Source organism: Nipponia nippon, unplaced genomic scaffold (genome assembly GCF_047370975.1).
Source record: "Nipponia nippon isolate SJK-2023a ecotype South Korea unplaced genomic scaffold, ASM4737097v1 scaffold_7, whole genome shotgun sequence".
Lineage (NCBI taxonomy): Eukaryota > Metazoa > Chordata > Aves > Pelecaniformes > Threskiornithidae > Nipponia > Nipponia nippon.
The window spans coordinates 1304115-1331062 of record NW_028262391.1 but is presented as its reverse complement, the minus strand read 5'-3'; the positions used below and the strand labels follow the sequence as shown (position 1 = coordinate 1331062).

General features: G+C 41.2%; 1 long non-coding RNA gene across 1 annotated transcript; it reads left to right on the top strand.

Moving 5' to 3' along the window:
* The first annotated feature begins 3681 nt into the window (after positions 1 to 3681).
* LOC148050748 (uncharacterized) lies at positions 3682 to 6002 on the top strand. Its single transcript, XR_015700490.1, has 3 exons — positions 3682 to 3730; positions 4571 to 4616; positions 5711 to 6002. It is a non-coding gene; the product is annotated as an uncharacterized LOC148050748 (long non-coding RNA).
* The last annotated feature ends 20946 nt before the right edge of the window (positions 6003 to 26948 follow it).

Here is a 26948-nt window from a genome sequence, read left to right as displayed (position 1 = left end):
GCCTCGTACCATGAAAAGAACATCTAAAAAGTTATTTTGAAATTACGGCTCTGCTAAGCTCTTCACAAACATAACGTTCCTTCAGAGTTTTAGCCAGAAGAATATCAAATTCAAACCTATATTGATAACATCACTATAAAGAGATATTAATAACAAGTGGTTAGGAGATATTGTGTACATGTATTCTTTTAATGAATCACTGCTGCATAGAATGAATTTTCACTTACCCTAAAACAAGGACGTATACCAGGTGTGACTACTTGGATATCGGCACTGTTCTGCTACATGCATTGGTTTTGTATCTTCATATTTTGGCCTACAGTTTTGGTGGCTGTGTCCTCATCAGCCTGGTCACCTGCCTCTGAAGGCTGGCTGTTAAATCTGAACACGTGCTCTCGTCTGTTCAGTAGATATGCAGCGACTGTCATGAACAGTATTACTCTGAGGAAACATTTGGGAGACTACTGAACCCTATACTGGGTTTAATCCCATGGTGGAAACTAGCTTTCCAAGAAATGGGTGTTCAGACATGCCATAGCTGCTGCACACTTAACGTGCACACAGCTCCTGCTTTGTTTCTCCTCCTTCCAGGTTTGGAAAATCTCTCTCGGGCTCTGCTAACAGGGCTCTCCATTCACTGTCAGGTTATCTTCCTTTTCTCCCATGTGTTCTTCTCCTGTCTGGGCCCATTGATAAACCTCTGTAATCAGGGGGAGTTTTAACCTTCACTTTGCTGGAAGCGTGTGTGTCTTCTCAGGCTCTTCTCAGAAGTGCAGTGCAGAAAGGAAGAGGGAGTCTCTTTTAGCTTTCTCTTCTATGCCTGACAACAATTTAAGGTTACAGGTTTTTTATTTCTACAAACCTGAGGGAACTGTGTTACAAACCTTTGCGCCCCACCTAATGAATCTTCTCTGTTCAGTATTAGCTGGTATATACTGACATCTCATTTCTTGAACACTACAGTAACAGGTACCAGGTGGAGCTGAATGACATTAAGCAAATAGTTTGCTCACCAAAAAATACATTTTTGTATAATAAAAGTTATAATTTAATATAATTACTGATAACAGAAGGAGGGGATTATTTTCTGGAGAATAATTGAAATGTTCTGCTATCTTGAAAATGTAAGATTTCAGCTTCTTTCAAGTCTTTTGATTTGAAGCTTAGCTTGCTTTCCTTTTCCAGGACAGACTGCTTATGGCACACAGGAGCCCTTTAATGGGCAGGGGCTCTAAAATGATGCAGCCCCTGTCTTAACCCTTCATACGCTCAACCCTGCCACAGTGCAAGAACAGTGTGCAAGGGAGAGCAGAGAGCAACGACTCCGAGCCCGGAGGAGTCCGGGCTCGGCTTTCCTCAGCCAGTTCCATACCTCCCTGTACAGGCATCTTCCTGCCAGGTCTGCCCCTTTCATCTCCCCGCTCCCTACTGTCTCTAGTGCCTTCATCTGTTCTGTAAGATAGATGAAACACTTGTTCTGTGCTGGCTAGCATAGCGGTAGCTGCATTCCCCAAACCCTTCTGTCCTCTTTCCTTTCCATTTCCCTTCTCTCTGTTACCATTTCCTCACCTTCCCTAGTTTAAGCTAAGTCCTCTGGCTTCATTGCTATCTGCAGTCCTTGCCCCTTTCAAAAAAAACCCAACTTGTCAGTGCTCTCTATTCTTTACATAGTATTCTTCAAGAAAGATGGGGTTAATTTTTTCTCATTAAAAAAAAGGCAGTAAAAGTGAGGTCTCCAATGTGCTGCCTGTGGCCGTGCTCAAGGCTGAAGCCATTTTGAACTTGTGGTACTTAGCACTGGACAGGTAAACAGAATCCAGCCCCTTGCTTTCCATTTGCAAAAAAGTAATGCCACAGAGCTGTGATAACTAGTGACGGGAGGTATAAAGCTTTAATGCTGTATTTGCCAAACTGTCTGAGAGTCCCAGAGCCCTTTGCCAATGAATGCCAGAGGGGCTGAAGCAGAAATTGGTCTCAAAATCATTGCTAATCATTTCCATAAACCATTTCTAAATGAAAATGGTGTAACTATAGAATAGAATGGTATGCTTTTCCTGTAAAAAAGGGCCTAGAAGAGCATGGTGTTATGATTTGCAATTTGTGTAAAGAAGAAATTGGACCTTTTGGGTCCCACACACTGTAGAGTTGTTGTCCCTTGTCCCTCTGCTGCCCACTTTGTGGTCACCGTCCCCTGTAGCTCCCTCACTGACTGACCAGTGCTTCAATCACTGTCCTCTGCCCTGATCGCCCAGCTGGTCATCTGATTGATGGCTGTGGGCACTAGAAAGGCTGTGGCCTGCTGTGGCCTATGCCAGTGTGCCCTTCTCCCTCTATGACAGGCCCGTGCTTTCGGAGTTAAATGACTTGGATGATATTTCTGATACCTCAAGCATGAAAAAGCAGGTGGTCTGCATGAAGGCTGCATACAAATCTGTGCTACGGAAAGGTTTCTTTTACAAAATGGTTCCTGATTGACCTGCCAAATCACGCTCACGCAGTGATGCCCTGCCCATGGGTGCATACGCGTGGTGAATAGACAGGGCGTTTCTGCATATATTTTTACAGACCCTAGGACATACCTAGTCAGGAACTGGAAATTCTATGACTGACAGGTTTTGGTGTTCAAAAATATAGTCTAAAATAACTGAAGTACAAGCAAGCACTTCAAGAACATTTTGCAGAAGCCGGAGGAACCAGAGATCCTGTCTGGACACAGGAAAGGGAGAGGAAGGGAGGAGAAGGTCAAGGCCCCAGGTCCTGAAAATGGGAAAGGAAAAGGAAGTAGTGGGTCTGAAGGAGCAAGGCGATGGATGGAAAGACACGCTACTGGTACAAAGCCTAGACTGAGGATGAGTTAGATGTGGTAGCAGTCAGTTGCTTTGGAAACATGACCCATCGGAGAGGCATGGTGTAGCTCTGCCTTCTTAGAGCAGCATTTCTTTCTACTCAACCCAAGTTACAGAAATACCTCAAAGGCCACAAGAGTGCTGTAACCCTCTCATTCCACCACCCATGAAGTCTGCTTTGAGTTGTGATGGGGACTGGTAGGGGTGTGCACAATCCCGCCATCAGCCCTACCTCTCCGATGCTTCCTAAATTAGAATGATTTATCCCACCCCCGCCCTATGATCTCATTTTCTCTCTCCCAAGTCTCTCTGCTGCGATGCTTAGGTTGAAATTGGTCAGAATAACGGTCTTGGACTACCTCTGGACTTCACCTTCACTGTCACCGTGGCTCCTCCATTTATACCTCTGATGGAGGTTATTGCTCTATCTTGAAGATTGACCTTTTCAGTTACCCTGTAAATTTTTTTAATCATCATATAACCTGGTTTTAAGATTGCCTAAGGAATTTGTTCAGATACCGCTGATCATATTGACTGATCAATGCACTAAATGCAAAAAAGCCACCAAATATACAAAGCTTTGCCAACTTAAGATGCATTGACAGTGAAAAATGGAAGCTGTAAGGAAATCCAGCAAGTGCATTTATTAGTGGTTTCAAAATGCTTGAAAACCTTTTCACGATGATTAAACAAACCCCATCGTATAGCTTATTCAGTTGCTACTTGAAAGCTAATGGCTAAAATCCTTAGCCAAGGCTTTTTTTTTTTTTTCTATGCATTTCTGTACCCAGGTCTCCAGGTGCAGACATGACCTGCTGCATAAGGCCTCCCTTGCACCGTGCAGAATATGGAAAAGTTCCTTGCGCTCAAAATCTTGAAACCATGTAAGCCTTTCCCAGGATCCATATCCAGAGCCTGTCTGTCTATAGGGTTATGAGGAGCAGAACACCTAGTCAGCGTAGAAGACCACAGGGTTTACATTTAATATCGTTTACATGTCTCAGTTTGAATATTTGAATATTTAAGATTAGACAGAAGTCGAATGAGGAACTTTGGGAGCAGAAGCAGGGAAGGAGATGCTGTGTTTTAATAATGCCAAGGGTACCCTGGCAAGAGAATGCACTTCTAGGTTCTCTCTTCTTTCCTGGCATTCGGGGTTGTATGTCCCCACGGCAGACGTGCTCCTGGATACTACTTATCAGAGCCACGGCAGATCTGGGTGGAGGGGTGGCAGGGATTGCTTTACCTGTTATCATTAGGTGGTAAAACCTTATGTGGACAGAAGATATAGCTGTGCTCTTGGAGCGTGTGTTGGATTGGGAAGATGAATCCAGGGGGACAGGTTTTTCTCCTGGGACTTGATCTGTCCTCATCCTACTCCCTCGGGAGATAAGACAGGCCCATTTATTGAGCCTTGTTCTTCGATAGACATCCACTAGGGGCATGTCAGGACTTTGGTGAAAATTAGGAAGAGCTCCAGCCTGGCTCATTGACTTCAGAAAGGGATTTGCTGTGAAAGGACTTCACAGCCAGATGCACCTTCTCTCTATGCTTATTGTGTTTTGTTTATACAAGCACAAATAAATTATATTCTTTTTAAAAATCAAGAGGCCTACACACTGATACAGTCAAGTTGCAGCGAGAATAAATAGACAATGAGAGAGGCAAACTGTTCAAATGTAGCCACAACATTAAGCGCTAACATAACACTTCTGTCTTCACAGCACTGAGCAATCAATGAATTGTTGGCTCTTCAAATAGTCCTGCGAGGTAAGCCCTTGCCGTGCTCTGCCCTAGGGAAATACTGCAAATGCCATGTGATGCCCTTTCAGGCAAACCAGTTTTGTGCTTTAGAATGATTTCTGAGGCACGATAAAAGTCAAGTCTGGCAGCATCTATACGAAAAGATGACTTCCTCCAAGGGCAGGGCAATCCATCTATGCCTCCCAGCACTGCGAACACTGATTTTTATTTGATACGGTGTGTATGTCCTCTTGTATCTTCTCTTCTTAAAGTCTGTGCTTTCTGAGAACCTTTGAACATTGTTATACAATCAGTAACTACACTGATAATATTCTAGGTTCCACATAAAGAAATAACTTAGCAGAACTCTCATATTTGTGCCATATTAGTAAAATTTCTCCTAAATTAAGTGAACATCACGAAACTGCAACCATAAATACGAACTTGAATTGTTAATCCACTTTTTTTAACAATGCTTATATGTCTTATGCTCCATTTTCTTAGATATTCTAAGAAATTATTTCCCTGACAGAAGCAGCAATAAAACAAATATCGAAAGGGGCTCTGCAGAATGTAAGTTTTAAATTGATAAAATATGGCACCAAAACCCTAGCTTTGAATTTAATTAATTAGAACACAAAGATCTCTTTTGCATGACTGGAATTTCCAATCAATTCACATCAGACTTTGAATATTGAACATCTCCCAAGAAACTGCAGTTGCAAATCAAGAATTATTTGTGAAAGTTGTCTGGGGAATGTTCAAGAAAGTAACAATCTCTTCTAAAATGATTTGCAATTATAAAGAAGCATAATACATCATTTAAAACACCACAGTAAATTATTTGTGCAGTTCTATTTTAGTTGTAGGCTCTATCCCTGAATCCATTTCTGGGAAAATCATTATAATTCATGGAAAATGTGTATGCACATTTGCAAAAGTTAGTTGAAAATAGTCACTTGTATGCTTATCCACAGGGGTCTGAGCTTGTAGACAAATTATAGTAGTACGATGGCTGCAGTAATTTTTGGGAGTGTAAGGGACTGTAAGATGCTGGTACAGCAACTGGAGAGACAAGAAAGTAATGGTAATTTCCCCCATGCCCTCTTTTTTTTGGCTAGGTCCTTTCACCGGCTGCAAAAATTTTTGTTGGCTTTTGAGTTGCTATGGGTTCACTCCACCTGACAAATGACTCTGCTGCAGATGGCTCACCTGACTACAGGGCACCTTTACGTGCCCAGAGCGGTGCAAAGTACCCAAAACCAGGCAGACGCGCAGGCTGCATTGTATGCTTAATCCGCAAATATCATCTGTGTGAAGGAGTTGTGAAAACTTATAAAAGGATGCCTAGTTTCAATCTTTTCCTGCTGGTATCAGCTCTATAGCTCTTTGGCACTGACTAACCAATATTTGATTACGTGACATTAAGACATTGCAATATGTCTAAAGCTTGCATTTTGCCCCATGCATCAAGCAAACCAAGCAATAGCATAGACAAAGAAAGAAGTCTTTTGCTGTGAATTATCTGTTGTTTCCTTATAAAAGCTTCTGCTCAGAGCCAGAGGAACTATCCAAAATCATACTGAGCAGAGCTGGAAAGAATCTTTCAGTCTATTATAAAAACTGCTGAAATATATTTTTGCTCATTTTAAAAATAGGGGGAATATTGCAGCATGCCATGACTGACTCCTTTTTTAGCACAAAAAGGCAGTAATGGAACATTGCAGTGTTATTCTAACATGCCAGCTATCTCATTTGCTGCACAGTCAAAAGCTGGTTTTGAAAGTAATTAGAATGAATATACAGCCAAGATTTTAAGTGCTAAGTAATACAGCATTTTAAATTCAAGTATCTTGCTGTATAGGGCAGGACATCGGCCTCTAAGGGTTGGACAAATTTCTGGTCTTGGGAGCTCATAAAGGTATTCCTGTTTAGACAGAAAAGTTTAGAATCAACAATAGGAACTATTGAAGAGATTATTAATTTTTAACTGCCCATTTTTTATATTTTGTAATGTGTCTAAATGATCCATTCTCTTGCTTAACATTCCTTTGCCACAAGAAGAAATAGTCAAACTAAACCAGTGATTCATCCATTGGCACACTTTCCTCCAGCTGTTCTCCCATTGAATTCCCTTTCCTCCAGAATATTAAGTCTTGGTAAGTTGCTCTTACTTTTAAAGCCAATTAAAATAAAGTGTTTGGCTTTGGCCTGATTGTGAAGACTGTCCTTTATCGGGGAAGTCATGAAAGTTGGTCTCTAGATGAATGCTTTATTGGATATGGTTTGAAATCAGCTTCCTTTAAATTGAGAAGGATCCAGCTCATGTGAACTCAGCTACGGCAATACGCAGTGTTGCCAACATCAGATGTTGAAAATGTCTGCCAGCCATTTGGGAACCCCAGAAATGGCGTAAGAATTATGAAATGTAAAAATAACAGCTTTGAGGGTTTAGCCTTCCCTTTTGTGAGCTTTGGGTTGTTGTTCAGTCAAATCACAAAAACTGGCAGCAGCGGGCATGGCGCTGGGAGAGGAGAGAGGTATTTTTCCCAGTACGTTTTCAGACTTTCTTTGGGGATGGAGCTTCAGCCAAATTTGAACAAAGGAAGAAGCTAGGAAGTAGCTGATGTACAGTAAAAGATATAGCAAGTAATTTGTCAGTCATCAAGATCTTACCTTTTAACATATCTGCTTTGAACAAGTAGGACAGATTGGCATGTACTCTGCTTGTGCCTTGAGGTGGTGTGGGCACAGTCTTTGAACTGAAGTGGATGATAAAATGCCCAATTTCAGCAGATGAATTCAGCTGCTGAAGTATGTGGTAGGGTAAGATATTGGCCAGCTTGATTTTAAGACATGTCATAGAAGGAGACCAGGTTAGTCAAGCAGGACCACCCTTTCATAAACCCTTGCTGGCTGAGCCTCATCCCCCAGTTGTCCTACACATGCCGCATAATGGCACTCAAGATGATCTGCTCCATGACTTTTCCTGGCACCGAGGTCAGGCTGACGGGCCTGTAGTTCCCCGGATCCTCCTTCTGACCCTTCTTGTAGAAGGGTGTCACGTTTGCTAGCTTCCAGTCATCTGAGACCTCCCCGGTTGACCAGGACTGCTGATAAAGATGGAGAGTGTCTTGGCAAGCTCCTCTGTCAGCTCCCTCAGTATCCCTGGGTGGAGCCCATCTGGCCCCATGGACTTGTGAGCATCTGGGTGGAGGAGCAGGTCAGTTAACGGTTGGACTCGATGATCTTAAGGGTGTTTTCCAACCTTAATGATTCTATGATTCTATGAATCAAACAGACCACCGTAGTTTGGCCAAGGCTGGCCCAGGCCAGTGGCCATGACTACACTTGGGTAGCACATTTTTCGCTTGATGCAAGCTCTGACATTGCTCCAGTTCCTGTAACGCAGGTTTCTTTCATCTCTAGCCAGGCAGCTGTCTGAGCAGTTTTGTGGAAGAGAAGGGGCTTCTGTGCTCACGCAAGCTGATGGATACAAAGAGAGGAAATAAATGCTGAGTGAGAAGGAAAAAGCCCAAAGGACTGAGACAGATGTGGCTGTTCAGAGCTCCGAAGGGAGTCTGTGCTCCTTGAATTATCTTTAGTATATCAGACTTGAGATGCTGTGTGTGGGTGCCATCCAGCTTTTAGCATTATTATCCACTGGGACACAGACTATGACTAAAAGCAAGACCCAAAAAAGTGGTGGAAGAAATGGTCTCTAAAGAACACCTCATTCGCTATTGCTTTCTTTTCCCAGATTTGCCTTATAGCCTTTTCAGACAAAAGCATAATGTTTTCTGCACTCTCTAAGGGAAAAAGGAACACAAGATCCAGTGAACTGAGAATAGAATGGGATGGTTTTCAGGTTTTGCAAATAAAAACCACCATGTGTTGCTTGGCGAGGGTTATCAGGTTGAATTATTTGTTCTTCATTTATACTTGGCCAACCAAGGAGCATTCACTGAACCTGTCTTCAGGCACTGAATGTTCTACATATTCTTTATCTAGGTATCTACTTATCTTTCCCACCCATGTCAGACTGCCTCCTCTGCATACCACAGGTTGTTTTGTCTGTAAGCAATTAACTAAGAGTAAGCCAGAAAGCTAGTAAATAAATTATCGGTTTGCACATATAGATGGTAGTTCTTGAATTGTACGTAACTTGTTCGGCACTGCAGATTTCCTTTCTGTGGCTGCTTATGCACATTCTTAAAAGCTGATTCAGAGTCTCTTTCCAGGATCACATAGCACTGGAGGCTCGACGGTTTTGGCTAGGGTCTGCCAATGATGCTGGGAAGGGCAGGACTTCTGTTCTGGAGTCTGAGATACCTACTGGAGTCTGGAATGGGAGGGGTGGAAGTCACCTTCCCCTCAAACACTACATCAGTCTTCAGCTCAGCTCAGTGATGGGATTGCTGTCAGTGACTTGCTTCCTTCCTGTGCATTTTTGCTGTCTTCCCAGGCCCCCCATCCTTCCTTCTCTCCCATTCACCCCCCTGAGTTCACAGACAATGGGTTTTTTAGAGTCAGGGGACCACCAATTCACACTGCCAGATTAAAGGACAAACTTTAATAATGGCCTGGAGGCATTAATAAGCATTAATTCATTAAATGCTGGAAGATAGCAGGAGCAGGAAAATGCTTGATTCAGAGATAAAGTGACTTAATGCTAATTAGATCTGTTGAGCAATCCAAAAACATGTCACAAATTGGAAAGGGCCTTTCCCAATTAGTGGAGAGTTCATTAAAAAAGACTAAAAGCTAGCAGGAGATAGAAAAGAGCCTGAAGTGCACACATATATTTTAACTAGACTTGAAAAGAGAACTGTTCTCATATCTTAAGGAGTTTGCCGATTCTAAAATCTTCTGTATCTAATTCTGAACAGCTGAGACAAGTACTAAGGGCTTTCATTCAGCATTCAGTAAGGCTCCAAACTAGCAATGCATTTTGCCAGGTTCTTAGTTTTACCCCTGTCAGTAAAGTATTCAAAATATGTGCTTAGCTTCCGTTGATTTAAACAATTATTTATTGCTGGTTCTATTAACTGTTGTAGGAATTCATTGTGTCTGATAATTTTAGTAAGAATTATGAACCTGTCTGTTAATCTTTATCCATTTTAGATTCCTACTTAGGGGTGCATTTCTTTCTTGAAGAAGGTTTACTTCCTTTGCATGGTAATGAAGAATACCTAAAAAAGTTGTTTGAGGTTTCCAGGCATACAATGACTTCAGAAAAAGTGGATGGACACGCCAGTTTCAAATAGAACAACCCTTTTTTGCAAAATGCATCCAAATGATGAATAAAAAGACAGACGGGCCCAGGGAGTTTAAACATTTATTCCAGAGGAAAGATTTATCAATACAGGATGTACACAACAAGTATTTTGTGAATCCCCTTGGGAGAAGTTCTCCCTTTGGAAACTTCATTCTGTCTAGTTGCTGAGAAAGCTTACACAAGGATGGCTCAAAGGTTTGCAAGCAGAACGTTTAGCTCGTGAACCTTTATGTAACTCTCCCCTCCTGTGTCTCTGGCAAGTGTCTTTTTTATATTATCCACTAACCAGCTGACTAGCTTTAATTGCCTTTAGCACCGGGTAACTGTACCAGCAGTGAGCTAGAGCATGCTCCCAGCAATTAAAGGGAGTTGTTTTTTGGATAGCGTCAATACCTTGGTGTTTTTCTGGACACCCAAACAGTTTGTGGTCTGCAGTGGGAGAAATGCTTTTCTATGCTGTATCTTCACGTGAAAGATGGGTTCGCAATGCTAACAGATAAGAAAGACACAAATTTGCATGCACTTACTGTGCATATGAACAACCACAGAACATGCAGGCATGACAGAAATCAGTGTATGTACACACCGTAAGGCAGTGGGGCGTCAGTATTGGGATCCTGAGTGTTACTGTAGCGCACATCAATGGAAATGATCGTGGTTGACTAACAGGTGAAAAGGTAGAAGAAATCCAGTTCTTTGCATATCGCTGTTTGCTATGATTAAAAAAGAAATGACGTGCTACAGCTACATGTTAATATACAGCATAATTCTGCAGTCTTTCTCTGGCCGGACCCAGACATGAATTCCAAGTTGCTAAGCATCCTCAGTTTTCTAGGGCAAGCTGGTGGAAACAGCAAGTTCTTAGTGCTTCTACGAATTGGGGTCTATTAGTTTAACTATAAAAGTTGCCTGAATGGTGGCTTTAGAATCACACCGTTTCAGTGTTATTTTGCAGAGTTTAGCAATCTTACCTAATATAAAAACATTAACTGATATATCTGTGGTCTTGCAGATAAATTGATACCAGCTTCTGGAATACACTTCCTCCTTTTAACTCTCGTACTGCTGTTTTCTATAACGGGACACCTTAAAAAAGACCTAGATAATCTTGTGATGTTTTTTAATGTGTAGGGTCAACTTACAGATAGTCTTTATACTATTTATGTATCTGCATGTAGTTTATATTTTGGAGCCTTTCAAATTACAGCTTTCGGTCTTAGTAAAATTCTTTTCTACAAACTTCTAAACTAATAATGTATGTGAAAGTATGGCTGTCAGCTGGGCTTGTAAGTATATTTCTTCCTATTATGTAAAAATCAAATATGGAAAGGTTATGTATCTTACCCAGCATCTAAGGAGAGAATGGAGCTCTGGGACTTGTGTGTCTTGCTTTCATATTAAAGCTGCTAGTCTAAAGGTCTTGTAGCAAACAGTCTGCTCCTGCTGCTGGTGATATAAAACACAGCAGTCTCATGTGCAGACATAATCATCCTCAAACACAGGTATTTCATTTTTTGATTGCAGTTACACAGAAATCAGAGATGAAAATAACAAATTTTGGTCAGGCAACGTTTTGCCTCCCAACATGACTGTTCCCAAATTAAATTAATTCCATTTTAGACAAATCAATTCATGCTTAGCTTAAAGAGGGCTCTTGAGTTCAGATTTTCAAAAATCAGCTGGAAAGGATAAAGGTTGAGCAATTATTTTTCCGATTGGCTGCCCATTCAATTTCTGTTTCTCTAATGGGATTGTTCAGTGAGTATTCTACCAAAAGCGCGGAAATTGGTTAAGCTAATTCTACTCTGCAAAAAAGACGAAAACCCATACCGTGGTATTTAGCTGCTTGCTTTTTTTACAGGTTCTGCCTAAGCTCTTGTACTGCATTTTAATCTGCATAACTTACTTCAGATAGTTTTGACAGAGGAAGCTCAGCTCTGACTTTCCATTGAGCCATGCTTCAGCAAAACACCTACACATGTTCTTCAGTCCCGTTGCCTTTCATGAATAAGCATGCAGCTAAAGATAAGCTGTTGCTTAAATCCCTCCTTGCCTTTGACATTAAGGGGGACGTTTATTAACTTGTTGCATATTGTTATTGCTTCATTGATATGCAGTGAGTGACGAGGGTTTATAACATGTAGGGATCTGGATAAATATAATTCATAGGGAAAAGCATGATGTTTTTAGCCAGAAACAAAAACCTGCCAAGGATCTCTGGCAGTCTATAAAATCACATTTAGCTCTAACAACCAGGTTAAAAAAAAAAAGTAGGAAAGTTCAGAATATGTGAGACTCTCTTCCCACATGCACTTCTTCAGTGGATGTGATTTGCCCTTGGCAGTTTGTACCTGCACTAGCATCAGTCTCTCTCCGTGTTTGGCTACATGGCAAAACACGGCGGGGAAATGAAAAATCACCTCCCCGCACACATGTTCCCTGCAGATTATTGTATAACTGCAGAAACACCTGTGCTGGCACAAGCAGGTGCAGACGGGGGTTAAAGATGGGGTGAATCCTGCTCAAGCAGCCTTAAGCAATTCTGCTCAGTAATGTGAAATGATAGCTTCAGACTTTAGAAGTCCTACAGACATATCAAATGAACTCTATCCCAGCCGAAACCAGGACAGTCAGGAAGACTCACACAGGCAGAGAGCAGAAAACATAAAGACCAATTCATTTTAAATGTATTCAAGTTTACCTCATACACAATCTCAGTGTATAAGAAGTTGATCTGATGTAAAACTTCAGTGGAGTTTGAGTTAGAAAATTGCATGGAATATTTATGACTTTTTAATGACATTCTACAGGGCTGAATATTAGCTACATAATGTCTGATCCTCTAACGGTGCCTCCGCTCATGTGAAGCTGCTTTGGGAATGAACTCCATCATGCTGGGGCATTTCTTTGACTGGATATTTTAAAGTAAATAAACAACCAAAGAGTTAACGACCTGAAAAAATCTGAGCTATTAAATGAGTTTATTAGGCATACAAAGCTCTGTCACTGTTCAGTAGTACTTCATCTTTCAAAAGATCAGGGAAGATAGAAATGACTGGGACATACGTCAGGGGTACGAGAGAAGAGTTTGCTGCGGCAAACTATAGGGCACATAGGGCAATAAACAATGGCTGGCTGAATAAAAACCTCCCAAATATAAGCCTGAGAGGGAAAAATAGTGGAAATTAATGAGTGCTTGAAGTAGGGGGGGGAAACAGTGGAACAGCTCTGAGATGAGGATGGGTCTACAGAGCAGAAGCAGCATTGCTCCGTAGGAACAAGTTGTCTCGGGAGCAGCCTGACTCCCCGCCTGGGACCTGCTGATCATGGAAACCTAGCACCGCTCCCTGTTTCCAACACAAAGTAATATTATTTTAGTTCATTTATTAGTAGTAAGTACACTGTGGGGCAGATTTATAAAGATACAGAAGTGCTCAACTCCCGTTGTTAACAAAATGCCTTTGAAAATCAGCTGTTGTGTTCTAACCGTTTCATTTCTCTTGATTATTGAAACAAGTTATTTGCTACTTAAAATAACTAGTCAAGTCATGAAAAGGAAAATATTTCCTTACTGAATTCCTACTTAATAATAGGCTCTCACTGGCTTTTGAATGTAGGGTCAGTGGAGAGTTCAGTGCTTTTTAAGATATATCTCCCTAACAAAAAGAGGAAAAAGCACGTCCTATAAGAATGATAACAAATAAGGTTTAATCTTGAAATCTGAGTCCTGGCTCAGTCTTTACCACATCACACCTACTTCACAGGCCTAAATTCTGCTGTGACTGAGGTAGATAGATCCCTTGTCCATCAGGGAAGAGGTGAATGAGAGAGGATGCTCTTAATCCATGAAGGGGGAAACACAGGCTATAAACTCCAGGGAGTGTCACATTCCACAAAGATTAGGAGAATCCTTGGGCAATGCAGAGTTATCTCCGTGAAAAGCTGAAGGCTATGGGGACTCTGATGTCCCCTGTCGTTTGTCCTGCCAGCACGTTCCTCTGTAGCTGTAGTGACAGGGTTTTGCAAGCCACAGACGCTTTTTTCATACCAGGAAGGTCTGCAGGGCTTGGGCTGTAAGAAATTGTGTATTCTTTGCCTGCAAGAAAATACAAGAAGGAGCAAGTGCTAGAACTGCTATTGCCTTAATTACCAGCTACATTCAGTTGGGCTAAATCCTCTAAAAATAGAATTGATTTTATTTAAATTATCACATAGCTTTATTTAATCTAGAGCAAGTATGAGCAAAGCTTATTTAAAAGCTGACCGATCTTTTTAATTATTCATTGTTCTTCAGTTACTTTGTAATGTGGGAGGAAAAACACTTGAAGTTTTTTCTTAAAGTGGCTAAATCCATATTCATCTTTAGCTTGGTTTTCCCATTGCTTTTGAGGGAGGTAGCGAGCCAGTTTAAACTGTGTCAGCATTTGGCTATGAGTGAATTGTAGAAAATTATTTTAATTGATTTTTATGTTTTGAATAATATGTTAACAGGCAATCATTGAATTTTACTTATACATACAAAAACAAACAAACAAAACTCATGGGAATGTGTAATGTTAAAGCAGATGTTTTACATTTAGGCTCAAATCTAACTAATAACTTCTAAATCCGCTTTTGTATGCACATGCAAATTTCCCTCAAAAGCAGTGCCAGGGACTGCAGGGTTGGCCTACCAGAATATTTTAGGACACTTTTCTATCAATTCTGAGTTCTTATACCCAATTTTCATTTGAAAGCAGAAATGAGTCCATACGAGTCAGTGGAATTACAGTTAGAAAATTGATCTCACCCCTGAGATCTTATGCAAGCCAAGGGCAGAAGGAAAGCCTGGACTTCAAGCATCCTTTAAACGCCCTTGCTCTGCAAAGAATGGGGAACCTGCGTGGTCTCTGGCATGTACGGATCTGATCTGGAGGTGCAGCACTTTAGTTCTTTACCCCAGGATCCTTGTGGGTCCCAGGAGATGGAGGAAACATGCAGCACGGTGGAGTTTGGCCATAGCCTATGTCACTGCCAACAGCCTGTGCCGGTTCTCTGCACGCAAAAGAGGAGTCCCTGTGCTGACACTTCAGCAAATTAATCTGCCCTTCTTTATGGCCCTTTTGTTGCCAAAGTACCATTAAGAGACATTAGCGTAAGCTGAGTTCAGTGCTTTGAATTGCAGGCTTCATTTGTAATCTCTGTTAGCATCACATACGGTGTAAATACTACAGGAAAATTCATGGAAAGATGAAGTCTCTGCAGGAAAGAAACATTTTTAAAGCTATTAATTGAAAGAATCACCAGGGAGGAAGGAAGAGAGGAGATTAGCATCACTGGAAATGAAAGATATAAAAGACCATTTCTATCACTGTAGTTCAGCAGCATGCAGGAGTTGAAGGCAGATGCTCTGTGATTTATTATTTTTCTGTGCAGGTAGTTCATACATGGTCTTTGTAATGTACTGTAACTCTGCAAAGCAGATTTGTGCCTTCCCTTACCTTTTCTTTCTGTTTTACTTACTATATGTATACTTCTCTGTGCATTTAACAATTACGATATTAAAAAAAAATTGGCCAGTTAGAGACAGGTATTATGAAATACTCCTCAACTCTAGGGAGTCTATTAAACAGGCTCTACTGGGTGTCTGTTAAACAGGGAATACCAGTCATATCATAATAAGAAAGCAATAAATTTATTACTGAAGCATAATGTAGCTGCTCAGAAGCACTGGCTGTATGTCCTGCTTTGCCACCCTTGCATTATAATCCTGAGCAAGTTGCTCCAAATTTCTAGGTATCTATATTTCATTTTTATCCCATCTATGGTTTTGTCTACTTAAACTATTTGACAGGGTAACCGCTTTCCCTCTGGCTTTCTGTGTATTTTGCTTTGCACTCTAAAACCCTGATCTAAAGCTGGGATCCAGGCACTGGTGTAGTTCAGCGATAGTGACAGATAACAGTAGCAGTCAGTCAGGATTCAAAAAGGCAGTTCCTCTGACACTTGGCATTTACCGTCATGTCAATACACAGAAAGGTTTAAAGAAAGTAGTCTGAATCATGCCATTGTCATTTGTGAAATCTCTGAGCCTTCCCAAATTGAGAGTGGCATGCATGGCTAGTATTTGGATTGAGAACTCCAAGAAAACTTGAACAAGTTTTACAAGAGCCTGCACTGAGACTTAGGAACTTCATATCCATAATATTCAGCTCTTGGTAGCAATTCTGTAATCAATAGTAAGGACAGAGTTTGAGTGTTTTACAAGCATGACATTTGACATGACTAAAATATTTTATCAGTGTCCTCTGCAAGGATTTCTTTAAGCACCACGGTCGTACAGTTGATTGCAATGTGAAGAAGGCCAGACAGCGGGAGGAAAAAATGTTCAAGGTTTTTTCTTTCTCACACTAGATCTGGACAGTTTATCATCAGCAAAGACACCAAGACACTTTCTGTAGGGAAACAGGTATAGGATTCTGATATCGTAGTAAAGTTAGTATGCCTAGTATACACCAAAGCACAGTTTGTTTTAGAGTCAATAAGGATTCCATAAAAGTTCTTGCAAGGATAGACAAAGCTGATCCCTTGCGCAATAGGATTGTTTGATAAATTCTCCTGGCGGTTTCACTTGGATCGACTGTTCCGTGATCTGCTCTGCAGTGTTGTGCGCTGCTAGATCTTGCCCACAGCTGTATGTATTTCACTGATAGTGAAGTAGCCGCAGTCACTTGTTGCAGTGGTGTCTGTGGATCCGGCCCGAGCTCCGGTTCCTGGCCAGCCGCGTTCTGCAGAAAGCTGTAATGGGCAGCTGTCATCCTGGAAAGGGGTGGGTTCTGATGGAAACTGCAAATCTCACAACAGCAGCATCACCAAGCCTAACCTTCTGAACCAGGACTCCAGAGAAACGCTGCCATGTGCCTAGTCCCCGGGCTGTCTATAACGCAAAGGCAGCCTGCAATCACAGCCTTCACACCAGTGCCATCTGGGAAGCTGGGGCTTCGCAAGAAACCATCCAGAAAAATTTTTGGGAAGCCCAGCAGGTCTCTATTGATATGATCTCTGTTTTGATAAACAGGTATTTTTCAACAAAAAATAATTAAAACATTTTTTATCATCTCTACCTCTAATGCTGAGCTGATCTTGATTTTTCAGTGTGGAAGACAGGTGTCAGTTAGAGCTATTCACGTGTTTTCTATAGAGAGCACAAAACCTAAAATCCGAGCCTTACATGCTACATTATTCAGTCATTTGTTCTTGAGATAATCTGGCAAAATCAACCCAATAAATTTTAATTTTCAAATTTTAAAAATGATGATTTTACTCCGTGTTCCACTGCGAGTTTGAAATCTTCCTACAGGCTGCATTTATACTTCTGTTGTAAAGCAGTTGCTAAATAGAACCACAGCAGTTAGAGATAGTAAGAACTTACTGAGTCATCCAGTTCAAGCCCTCTGCTAGGTTATATTTGAAAAGTAAAAGAAACAGGCCTTTTACATAAGGATCCTCCTAGTTCAAATGATGACAAATTTGCAGGATTGGTGGATTTAAAATTTTGTTAAATAGGTTCATCATACAGGAAGCAGTATCACTTTTGCTAATGGTGGAAAATGAGGTTGGCCGTGCAGCCTGGCATGATTTATGGAGCGCAGCGCGCTATAAAGTTCTTTAGCCTTTAATTCCACCAAGACTTATGATCTTTACAACCAGAATTTTCAAAAATAATGAATGTAGCAGTTGAATAAGTGTGAAAAGGAAGCAGAAACTATTTCCTAATGACTTAGTTAAAATGTTTATTTTAGTCTTCACAAGGGACCTTGCTTTTCAAAATTAAGACTCCTCATGGAGAAACCGGCTCTGAAATGGGATTGGTTAAAAGATAAGGAATTACTTATTACATTCCTAACAAAGTGATGAAGCTTTAGAGATACAGGTTTAATCTCGTCTTACTTTGCAGAAGGAATACAATTTGAACTTCGTCTAAATGTGTTTTTTCTTCCCTTCACCCCAGCCAAATGTAGCTACACTGCAGTGTTTAGGTGTTGCCAGTGCCGCTGACTCAGGTTTCTTCATCATTGCTGTAGGTAATGGCAATGCTACAGGCCAGACAGTGCCACTTCCGATACCTTTGGGATTTTTTTATTGCCAGTGCAAAACAAATGACTTAAATTCGGGAAGCAAATCTGGTGGAGAAGCAAAAATTAGAACAGCAGTCAGCTCCCCGTCCTTCAGCTGTGACTCTTCAGTAAAACTGGCTTTGTGACTAGCAGAAACGAGCTGTAATCTGGAAAACCGGCAGTAACAAATCTTTGGTGTGCAAAGTTAACATTCGTAAATATCTAATTTTAGAGTAGAATGGCATTAATTTATTTTGGTGGTATTTGAATATGAGGGTACTTAGTGATATATCAAGCAAGCAGTGATGAACCTTGTGAAAAGGCTAGTTACCCAGGGGCTGGATATTACTGAGCCTTTGGAAATATGCACAAGGGAGGATAAAATAGAGTTACGCAGAGTCATGCTCTTCTGAAAATGTTGCCAAATGCGTAGCCTTCAGAAGAGTTGCTCCCCTAAACTACACTCTCCAAATATCCTTATTATCCTCATCCTCCATATAAATGAAACTCGGATATGTGCAGCCCTCTTGGCTGGGCAGTGTAATAAGCTTTCACAAGAAGCCAAGATGGAGAGAGACAGTTATCAAATGACCAGGAAATATGGAGCATGTTTGCTTTTTCTGTCAGGGATTTAAAGAGCCAGAGAGGAGTACAGTCCAGTTTCATGGTCTGAATATTCCTCCTTATGACAGAGTCCTACCTCTTTTTCACTACAATGGTGCTGAATCAGGCAAGCCTATGCCCTGTGAAGCAAAAAATGTATGAATGTTGTTTCAGGATGGAAAGGCAAATATCGCATTTCCAGTCCAATTCACGTTTCAGCACAGAAGGATCCCAAATGCGCCAGTCACTACAGGAGTGAACAGTAAGTTACCACATTTTTGCCACTGCAGAATTTCACCCTTAAGAAAGGACAGTCGGAGTAAGCCCCATAATCTCTTTTTGAATGTACCTTCTCCAGCTGAGGCATATTGTCCTGGATGCCTTCCCTACCCTTCCAGAGAGGAACAGACCAGGCTCTGAACTGTATCAGTGGGGCAGTGAGTTTCTGTGCTAATCCTGTCCATTATCCACTTATCATTACCTCTGCAGGTTCCTGCGCTTAAAGCAGGGCTATATTTTTCCTACACCGGTGCACAGCTCCATGCCAGTTTTCTCAACCTTGCTTTCAAGCTTTGTGGAAATTCTAATGGAAGCACTAAATCATTTTGCTGTGGAAAGTGAGCCTGCTTTGGCTATTAGCTGCAATCAGCATTCACTCTTCCTCTTCTAAATGAGGACGCTGCTCTGGGCTCCCCCTCTACATACAACATTCTGCTCATTTTAGGTCTTAATTTTCTTTCTAGTAAATAGGTACCTTGAGAATTGCTCAGCGATAATCGCTATCATAGTTCATCATTCCTCAAGACTGGGGGTTTATGATAAATTTGTACAATATTTATGTAAACAATGGCTAACGCAGTTATGCAAATGATTCCCTTTTGTACTGAAGAACAGATTATTAGCATGAACTTAAAATCTGTTAGTTTATGCTTTACACATTGTATTATCATTTACGTTTATGAAAGATAACTGTAGAAGGCTTCCAACCTCATTACCTTTGCCTTGTGCAGCTCTAGGGAGCAGCTTACAAAGCAATGGAAAATAAAGCCCACCGAGTTAGTTAAGGACCCTTTCTAGCTCCGTTCTGCCATTCTAGGGGCTAAACTTACCAAAATACTGATGTGGCTGGGGATTCTTCTTAGTAAGTGGGCCTTGAGGTGGGAGAGTGACAACGTGGCAGCACATTATGGGCTGCCTTCTAGCTCCTGTCCTTGAAAGACGACAAGGGAAATGCCTGTCAGCCACAGCATATCCTTTTCTGCAACAATATCCCTTTGGGGCTCTGCCAGCCCGTGATGTACCAGAGCAACCTCTATTAGATGGTTTTGTGCCATGAAACCAGGCCAATCTCTAGCTGAAGACAAAAGTCAGCGTGCAAAAGATTTACGTCACCCTAAGCCGTACCTGCGTGAGCGCAGTCTGGAGTACGGAGTTGCTATAGGAACCTAGTGAGAGCACCCAAGGTTCCCTTTCCTTCAAGCGTTGTTTTCAGTCCCGCAACAAATACACTCATTCACGTGGGAAAACGGTAACCGGGCTGATAGGCTGTTGCAGTTAATCCCTGTTGGGAGAACCCGCTGAAATGGATTCAGAAAAGGAAGGGTCAAAAGGAAGAATAAGAGTTTGAGGGGGAAGGGGACATTTTTTTATTTAGGGGTTTTTTATACATTTTCTCTTCTTCAGTGTTTGAAGGCAAGATAAGTTTAGTTAAACTAAATGGAAAAATTGTAAAGTGAAGAAAACACGATTTGGACAGGAAAAGAAAGGCTGTACAGAGCATCCTAACTGCGCAGCAGGGAGGCGCTTTGCTGTGCCCGGGTGCCCCGTGACAGCTCGGGTAAGACGGGGTGTCAGGGCAGAGAGGCTTTGGACTGCAGTTTTCATACTAACTCATCTGCTTTGCATTGGAGCCGATAAGAAACACTCATTTGATCCATTTTGCTGCTTCGCTGTGGTAAAGCCCAATGGAAGGTGAAGCACAGAGTGGTAACTGCTTCAGAGACACCAGCAGCAATACACCTCTGCCACTGGAGTCACCTGCCCTTTATAGTGCCTGTTCCCATCTCCACTAACTTCTGACCGCTGTAGCAACACCTGCATCTGGGAACCAGGGAATGCACCACGCTGGTCAGCATCAAACAGGCCTGCTTTGGGTTAAACGCTTACCGAACTGTTCACAGACAAAGGTACCGGGATAGCTGTCTGCTCCATCTTCGGCTGTTTGCACAGTAAATAATACAGGCATACAGCTATCCCCTGCATACGCCGGTGTTCTCCGTGCATAAAAGTATTAAGCCTGGTTTTCTGCCTGCCCGGGCAGGCTTCTAAGACACAGACAAGAGTGAACCCATAAAGAAATATTTAGCTGTCAATGGAAGCTTCTACCTTTCTGTGCTCCCGTCGCATTCAGAGAGCAGTTCTTCCACAGAAGGCTTGTTTTAGGAAAAGAGCAGGAAAGTAACTTCTTTCTGAGTGCCCAAATACTTTGGTGGGCTAAACGTTAAGGAAGGCTTAGATTAAAATAGTTATTATGTAGCAAAAAATTATGTAGTTGCCAGGTTGTATGGAAAGAAATATATGGCTTGCAAGTCTCAGTTCTTTTCCTTTTTAAACTGCAAGCGCACCCAGATCAACAGGCAAAACTCACCGTTTTTGCAAATGGCCACAATGGCACAGGCTCAGACAATGCAGTCTTTGCACAGACGGGCTCTCTGCCAGGGCTACGGTCTACTCATCCCATGGCAAGCGTTCAAGCAGAAATAGCAGAACCCCTCTGATCAATCGCTAGCACTTGAAGTGCTGTTTAAAAACATGTCCTCAGTCCTCAAGTATACAGCCAGCTAAGTCAAATCTGTGTCCTGAGCCAAAATTTTGTCCTGAAACCACTACTGTGACTAAGCTGGGGGTGGTATTAGAAGGCATTAAATATTTATTTGGGGATTCTGATGATGCTGAACATTTTTTCCTGTGGAAGCTCCTATCCCAATGACCGTAAATGAAGAACAGGACTTGGATGAAGCAGATGGTTCAGCAGATGGTGACTTGCTCCTTTTTTAACGAGGCTTTTGTGTGAATGGAGTGTGGCATGGATCTCTGTATGCTTTTTGACTTTGAGAGTGTGTATGTGTGCTTTTAGGTTTTAATAAGTGTTTAATTATGAAACCATATGTCATGATGATGATATGGATTTTACTGGCTCTTTGAAGATCTGGGAAATTCTTGAAAATTTAGTTTGTTGACTGATTTCTGAAACCAACGCTATCTTTGTAAAAAGGATATTTTGGTGTTAATTTTTAATTAAACAGGAGCAGGAACAATCCTTGAGTGTGGGACTGGACAAAGCAAGATTTTATTACAGTCTCTAGTTTTTTTGCTCTTTTCTGGTTTTGTTTCTCCACCATTAGGCTTAACTTTCCTGACTACCCAGAGCATTAAGATTTCACTGAAACCGAAAGACAAAAGAGCCAAGAGGTAACTGAAGAAGGGTGAGGTGCGAGGTTCGCTTTGCAAACAGTTCTGTCGAGCTGTCGGAAGTTCAGCAGCCCCCAGCACCTACTTACCATTCCCGTGCTGAAGGTAACAGCCCCCTCAAACCTGCCAGCAGGACTGCCTGTGCATGCGCTCCCTAACCCATTTTATTCAAAATTAGATCGATTAGTGAAAAAATGCACTGTTGAACCATTTCAACTGATGTGCCTCTTTTAGACTGATACAGGTTAAGGAAAAGTCACATGAGCAGCCTGAGCATCAGCAGATCTGAGGCAGCATAATTTCTACCACAGGGAATTTGATGATTTGCGGTGAGGATTAGATTGAGGGTGGCTGCATATGACGCTGGCACAGCTGGAACCAGAAGCGAATGTCCTTTTACTGTCTAAGTGTGGTTAAACCAATACAGTGTCTTCTGTCTCCTTGAAGTTCATATTCCTGTAAGTCACCTGTGAATTTGCTTCTAATTTCACATTATTTCATAAGGCCACAGAGTGGTCTTCTAGGATCCAGCTTTGTAAGTTGGAATGTAATTGAAGATGGTCGTCTTGTATCTCATTTTCTGTAAATTCTCCTACCACCTAGTATCCAAGTGCCTTGTAACCTTTCATTGGGAAAGGGAACTTTTTAACTTTTGAGGTTTGTTCTTTCGCTCATTATTTTCCCAGGTAGGAGATTGTGTAGGCAGAGCGGTGGTATTGCTGGCAGAGTTCACAGGTTTAGCAGACTGTTTTAAATTGCACTAAAATATATTTTGGGTTCTAAGCCAAAAGGCAAGCTACTCGCAGAATTGTCCAGCTTAACTTTGTCTCCTGTTGAAGTGTTTCTAAGCTGAATATAATGAAGATCTATTCTAAGAATTCCTAAGGGATCTCTTCGCACAGAATCTGGAACTGATCCATGGGTTTCCACACTTTAATCAATGCACCGTCTAATAGTGATTTCCTTTAGAAGTCAAAGAGATTTGTTTCCATTCCCGGGAGACTTTGGGTTTTTACCTTTGGCTGCAGTCCTTGAATTAATATGGAAATTGAGAACATCGCTTAGGACTAGTCTCGCGTGCAAGCAAAGTGTGCAGGAGCATGGAGCCAGGTATCCATGCCCGCTCAGACACTCGGCTGACTGCTCTGTCTCCTTCTCTGGCAGCTGGACGACTCACACAACTCTTTGCTCATCTCTCTCTAAGCTTCTTTGTCTGAGGAGCAGAACAGTAAGTGACTTATTACTGAGCTCTTTTTTTCCCCTTTCTTTTGATGGCTCTTCCTCATGTCACTCTGGAGTAAAGGCCAGCACAGTTCTCTCTGGAAATTTGCTTAGGCTGGTAAGGTAATAAGGAGCTGATTAGAAGCCAGAAAGCAGCTACATGGAAAGCAGCCATCTCTCCCATCCATTAATCTGTAGTCACCTATAGGTGACTGTCTATCAAGCAAAAAGTTTCAGATTTGCAGCTAAATTTCTTCTAATCAGCATTTCTAAGCTGCCAATAAGACCGATCATAACATTGCCTGCATGAGGTTTCCTTTCACCCTTCGGCAGTGCAAGGGCAGAGTGGCTCTCGCTTGCTTTATACCACATAAAACTGGAACTGAAATGCTGGGGAATCAGATGCCAGCAGCAGGGCGTTCCACGTTAGAATTACTCGTGTAAGCCTCGGTATCACAGAGGACTGAGGGTCTTGTGCTCTCCTCTTCCTCGTCACTGTCTCTGTGTGCATGCTGTGTGCTGTACACAGGTAGGTACAACTGAGCGTAAAGAAACCCATAGCATAACCAGAGTAGGGGCACTTGCAGCAGGATAGAGGTCATCAAAGTCATTCTTTTAAATGACATATGTGATCTTGTGAATTTGTCACAATGCCAAGGGAGTTGAAGCAATTCCTCCTGGACGCAAAGACATGAGTGCAGGCAGTGATGTAATCAGTGAGGGTCATATTCAGCCTCGTTTGAAGGGTAAGGTTCTTGGTGGTGTTAAATGACAATCTGTCCTGAATTTGTCATGCCCATATGTCATCAGTAACAACTTACAAAACACACCTCTCATTTTAGATCCAAGTTTGCATCTGTTCCAAGCAAAACATGTGCCATCTCCCTGTATATTCCTAGCAAGTCTATATTAGACAACACATGAGAAAGCTGAAAGTGAAACAGGAAAAAGTCCTTTCTATATTATGGGGAAATTAATCGCAAATCACTGTCATTTTTGCCTGACTTTACGTGAATATAAAACCGTAGTGGAGAAAACATCTCAAAGTACTTCACCGTGTTTCAGTGACATATGAAAGGTTATTGTAGCTCATGTACTATCCCTTAGGAGAAACACATTTTCATATGTTTTCCAGAATGTGATGGTAAACAATATATAATTTGTCCTGGGGGAGGAAATCAATCAAAAAGGTACAGAAATTTAGTAACCAGTGACATCACAGCGGATGCTTCAGTTGTGATTTGTTCATCTGTGTTTCACTAGTCCGTCATACAGGCGAGGGACATCTTTAAAATAAGGAACCAGGCTGAGAGCAATCCATCCCTGGATACTGCGATGCCAGACAGCTGATAGGGTTTCTGAGAGCTTGTAGCTTCAAAGGAATTGATTTATAAATGTTTTCTATTTTAAAATATGCAGCTGGACATCCAGTATGATTTACAGAAGCATCTGACTGGCTTAGATGCTTAATTTTCATTGACTAACAACCAATGTTTAGGTGCTTCTATAAATCTCCCTATGTTTCTCTTCATCTTTAGGCACATAAATGTTTTGTAAAGCTGAAACAAAAAACTCAGGGCCTCATTTTCAAAATCTCAGATCTTATGTGACATCAATGGCCAGATTTCAGAAATGCTCTTCCCTCAGCATCCTGAAATCTTGCAAATTCTGCAAATTCACTATCGTTATTTGAGATATACTTTTTCAGGAATTTTGAACTTCTAATCTGAAAAAAATTAAGCCATATTGCAGAGAAATTTGCAATGCCAGAATATAAGCATTTTAACACTCGTATTTACAGTTAAATGGTTTTTTACAGTTACAGTGATGCAGAACAAAAAACGTTTGAAACTTTTATGAAGTGACAAGCCAGGGAAAAACAAGTCAAATAGTTTTTCCTATGTTATTGCCAAGAACAAAACTTCTGAAGGCTAGACTTACACTTCTAGACCTATCCAACCCCAGTGCCTCCAGGGAGACCCTACCAAGGGGAGTAATGAAAATGTAATTCTGCTGTTGCACAATGTAGTAACAGAAACAAATTTTCATCCTCTTGGATGCATCAATTCCAGGAGGTATGGGAGAGCCAAAGTTTACTTTTAGCATTTAAGTGGGGAGCCATATCAGAGAGCAGCCTTGTTGAACAAGAAGGTGCCATGATTGCTTATCAGAACAAGACTGCTTTAAAGGGTTTAAGCGACTGTGCTTTATTTAATGTTCAGAACAGATTGGACTTTCCAGATCTTTTTTCTAAGACAAGTTTCTGATGGGCTGGCACTGAAATTCCAAGTTGCAGAAGTGAGGAAGTGTTTAAGATCTAATTATAATGAAAAAAAAGAAAGCAAATGGTGTCCCATAGAAATGCTGACACTAGTATAAGCATGGTGACATTCTCAAGTGCTGCCTTTGTTACTAATGTTCTTATTTTCCCTTTTATTTACAATTTGGTGGTACAAGGTCACGCCATATACTAGCATGACTTTAGGAATTGTTTGCTGACATGAATATTAACATCTTGTAGAGTTCCTTCTCTCCTTCCTTCTCTTTCCCTGCTTCCTGCTGGCATGTCAATATGAATCAAAATTAGGCCAAAAAGGATTTGAGGTGATAAAGCCTGAGATGAGTTATAATTAAAGTGATAGAACTGTATTGCTGAGCTCTGCTGTGCTTTGAAATATTCTGCCAATTTACCGAAAGTGGATGAAATGCGCTGTGCCAAATTATCTGCTTTCTAAACCACGAGTCTTTCTAATAGGAGAGATGTTACAAGTTTCTAGTTGTTTTACAAGGCTATAGTTAGGGCTGCAAACTCCTATTTTTGGATACTTCAGTGACTACTGTGAGAGTTTGTGTGATAAGTAAGGCTGGGAAGGCAAATTCGCATCTTCCCAAATTAGCACCCTCTATGCACCCATTTTTCTGCTCTTTGTCCCATTTTGTGCAAGACCAGCTGCCCTTGCCAGGGTATAAAAGAAGGTGCTATCCATATGCATGCAGCGTTATGTATTGTAGAATCTCTAAGTGTCTAAATGGACTTCCTCAGCAAACGCTTCAGAGTGCCTGATAGTATTAGGGTTACGGTTAGGCCTGGGATATATTGTCTTTGTTTTACTGGAAGTTTACTGGGTTTCTGATGTTTCTTTAAAACTAGCGTAAGTACTTTACAACCAGACAACATAATCGGAAAGATTTTGGGGAGAACTTCATAATTCAAGAGAAAGTAAGAAAATACTCAGAAAGTTAAAAAGTCTCTATCTTCATATATTCAAACCCCAAGTTTAGATTTTAAAATCACAGCAATTCAACTTCATTTTAATAAGGTTCAAGGATATTTTAAAAATCAGTAAGGACCTAGAATTGGCTTCTTATTGAGATGCCAAGCATGTATAAATCTGACCTCATCCAATACAAGATTCCCTAATTCAGAATAAGCCAAATGCAAGTTAAGCTCAATTATACATGAAAATGGCTCAAGGAATGTAGTGTTTAAAAAATATCAATAAATTATGTATGAAATTGAGTCATTCCACCACGCTGTTGTCACAAACGCAACATGTCAAGGACACCATGTTAAAAAAAATTGTGGGTGAATATAGAAAACACAAAATATAATTAACTCTGACTGCTGTTAGACTCACATTTTTCTGCCTGATTAAAATTTAACCCAAATAAATTACAAATAATTGAAAA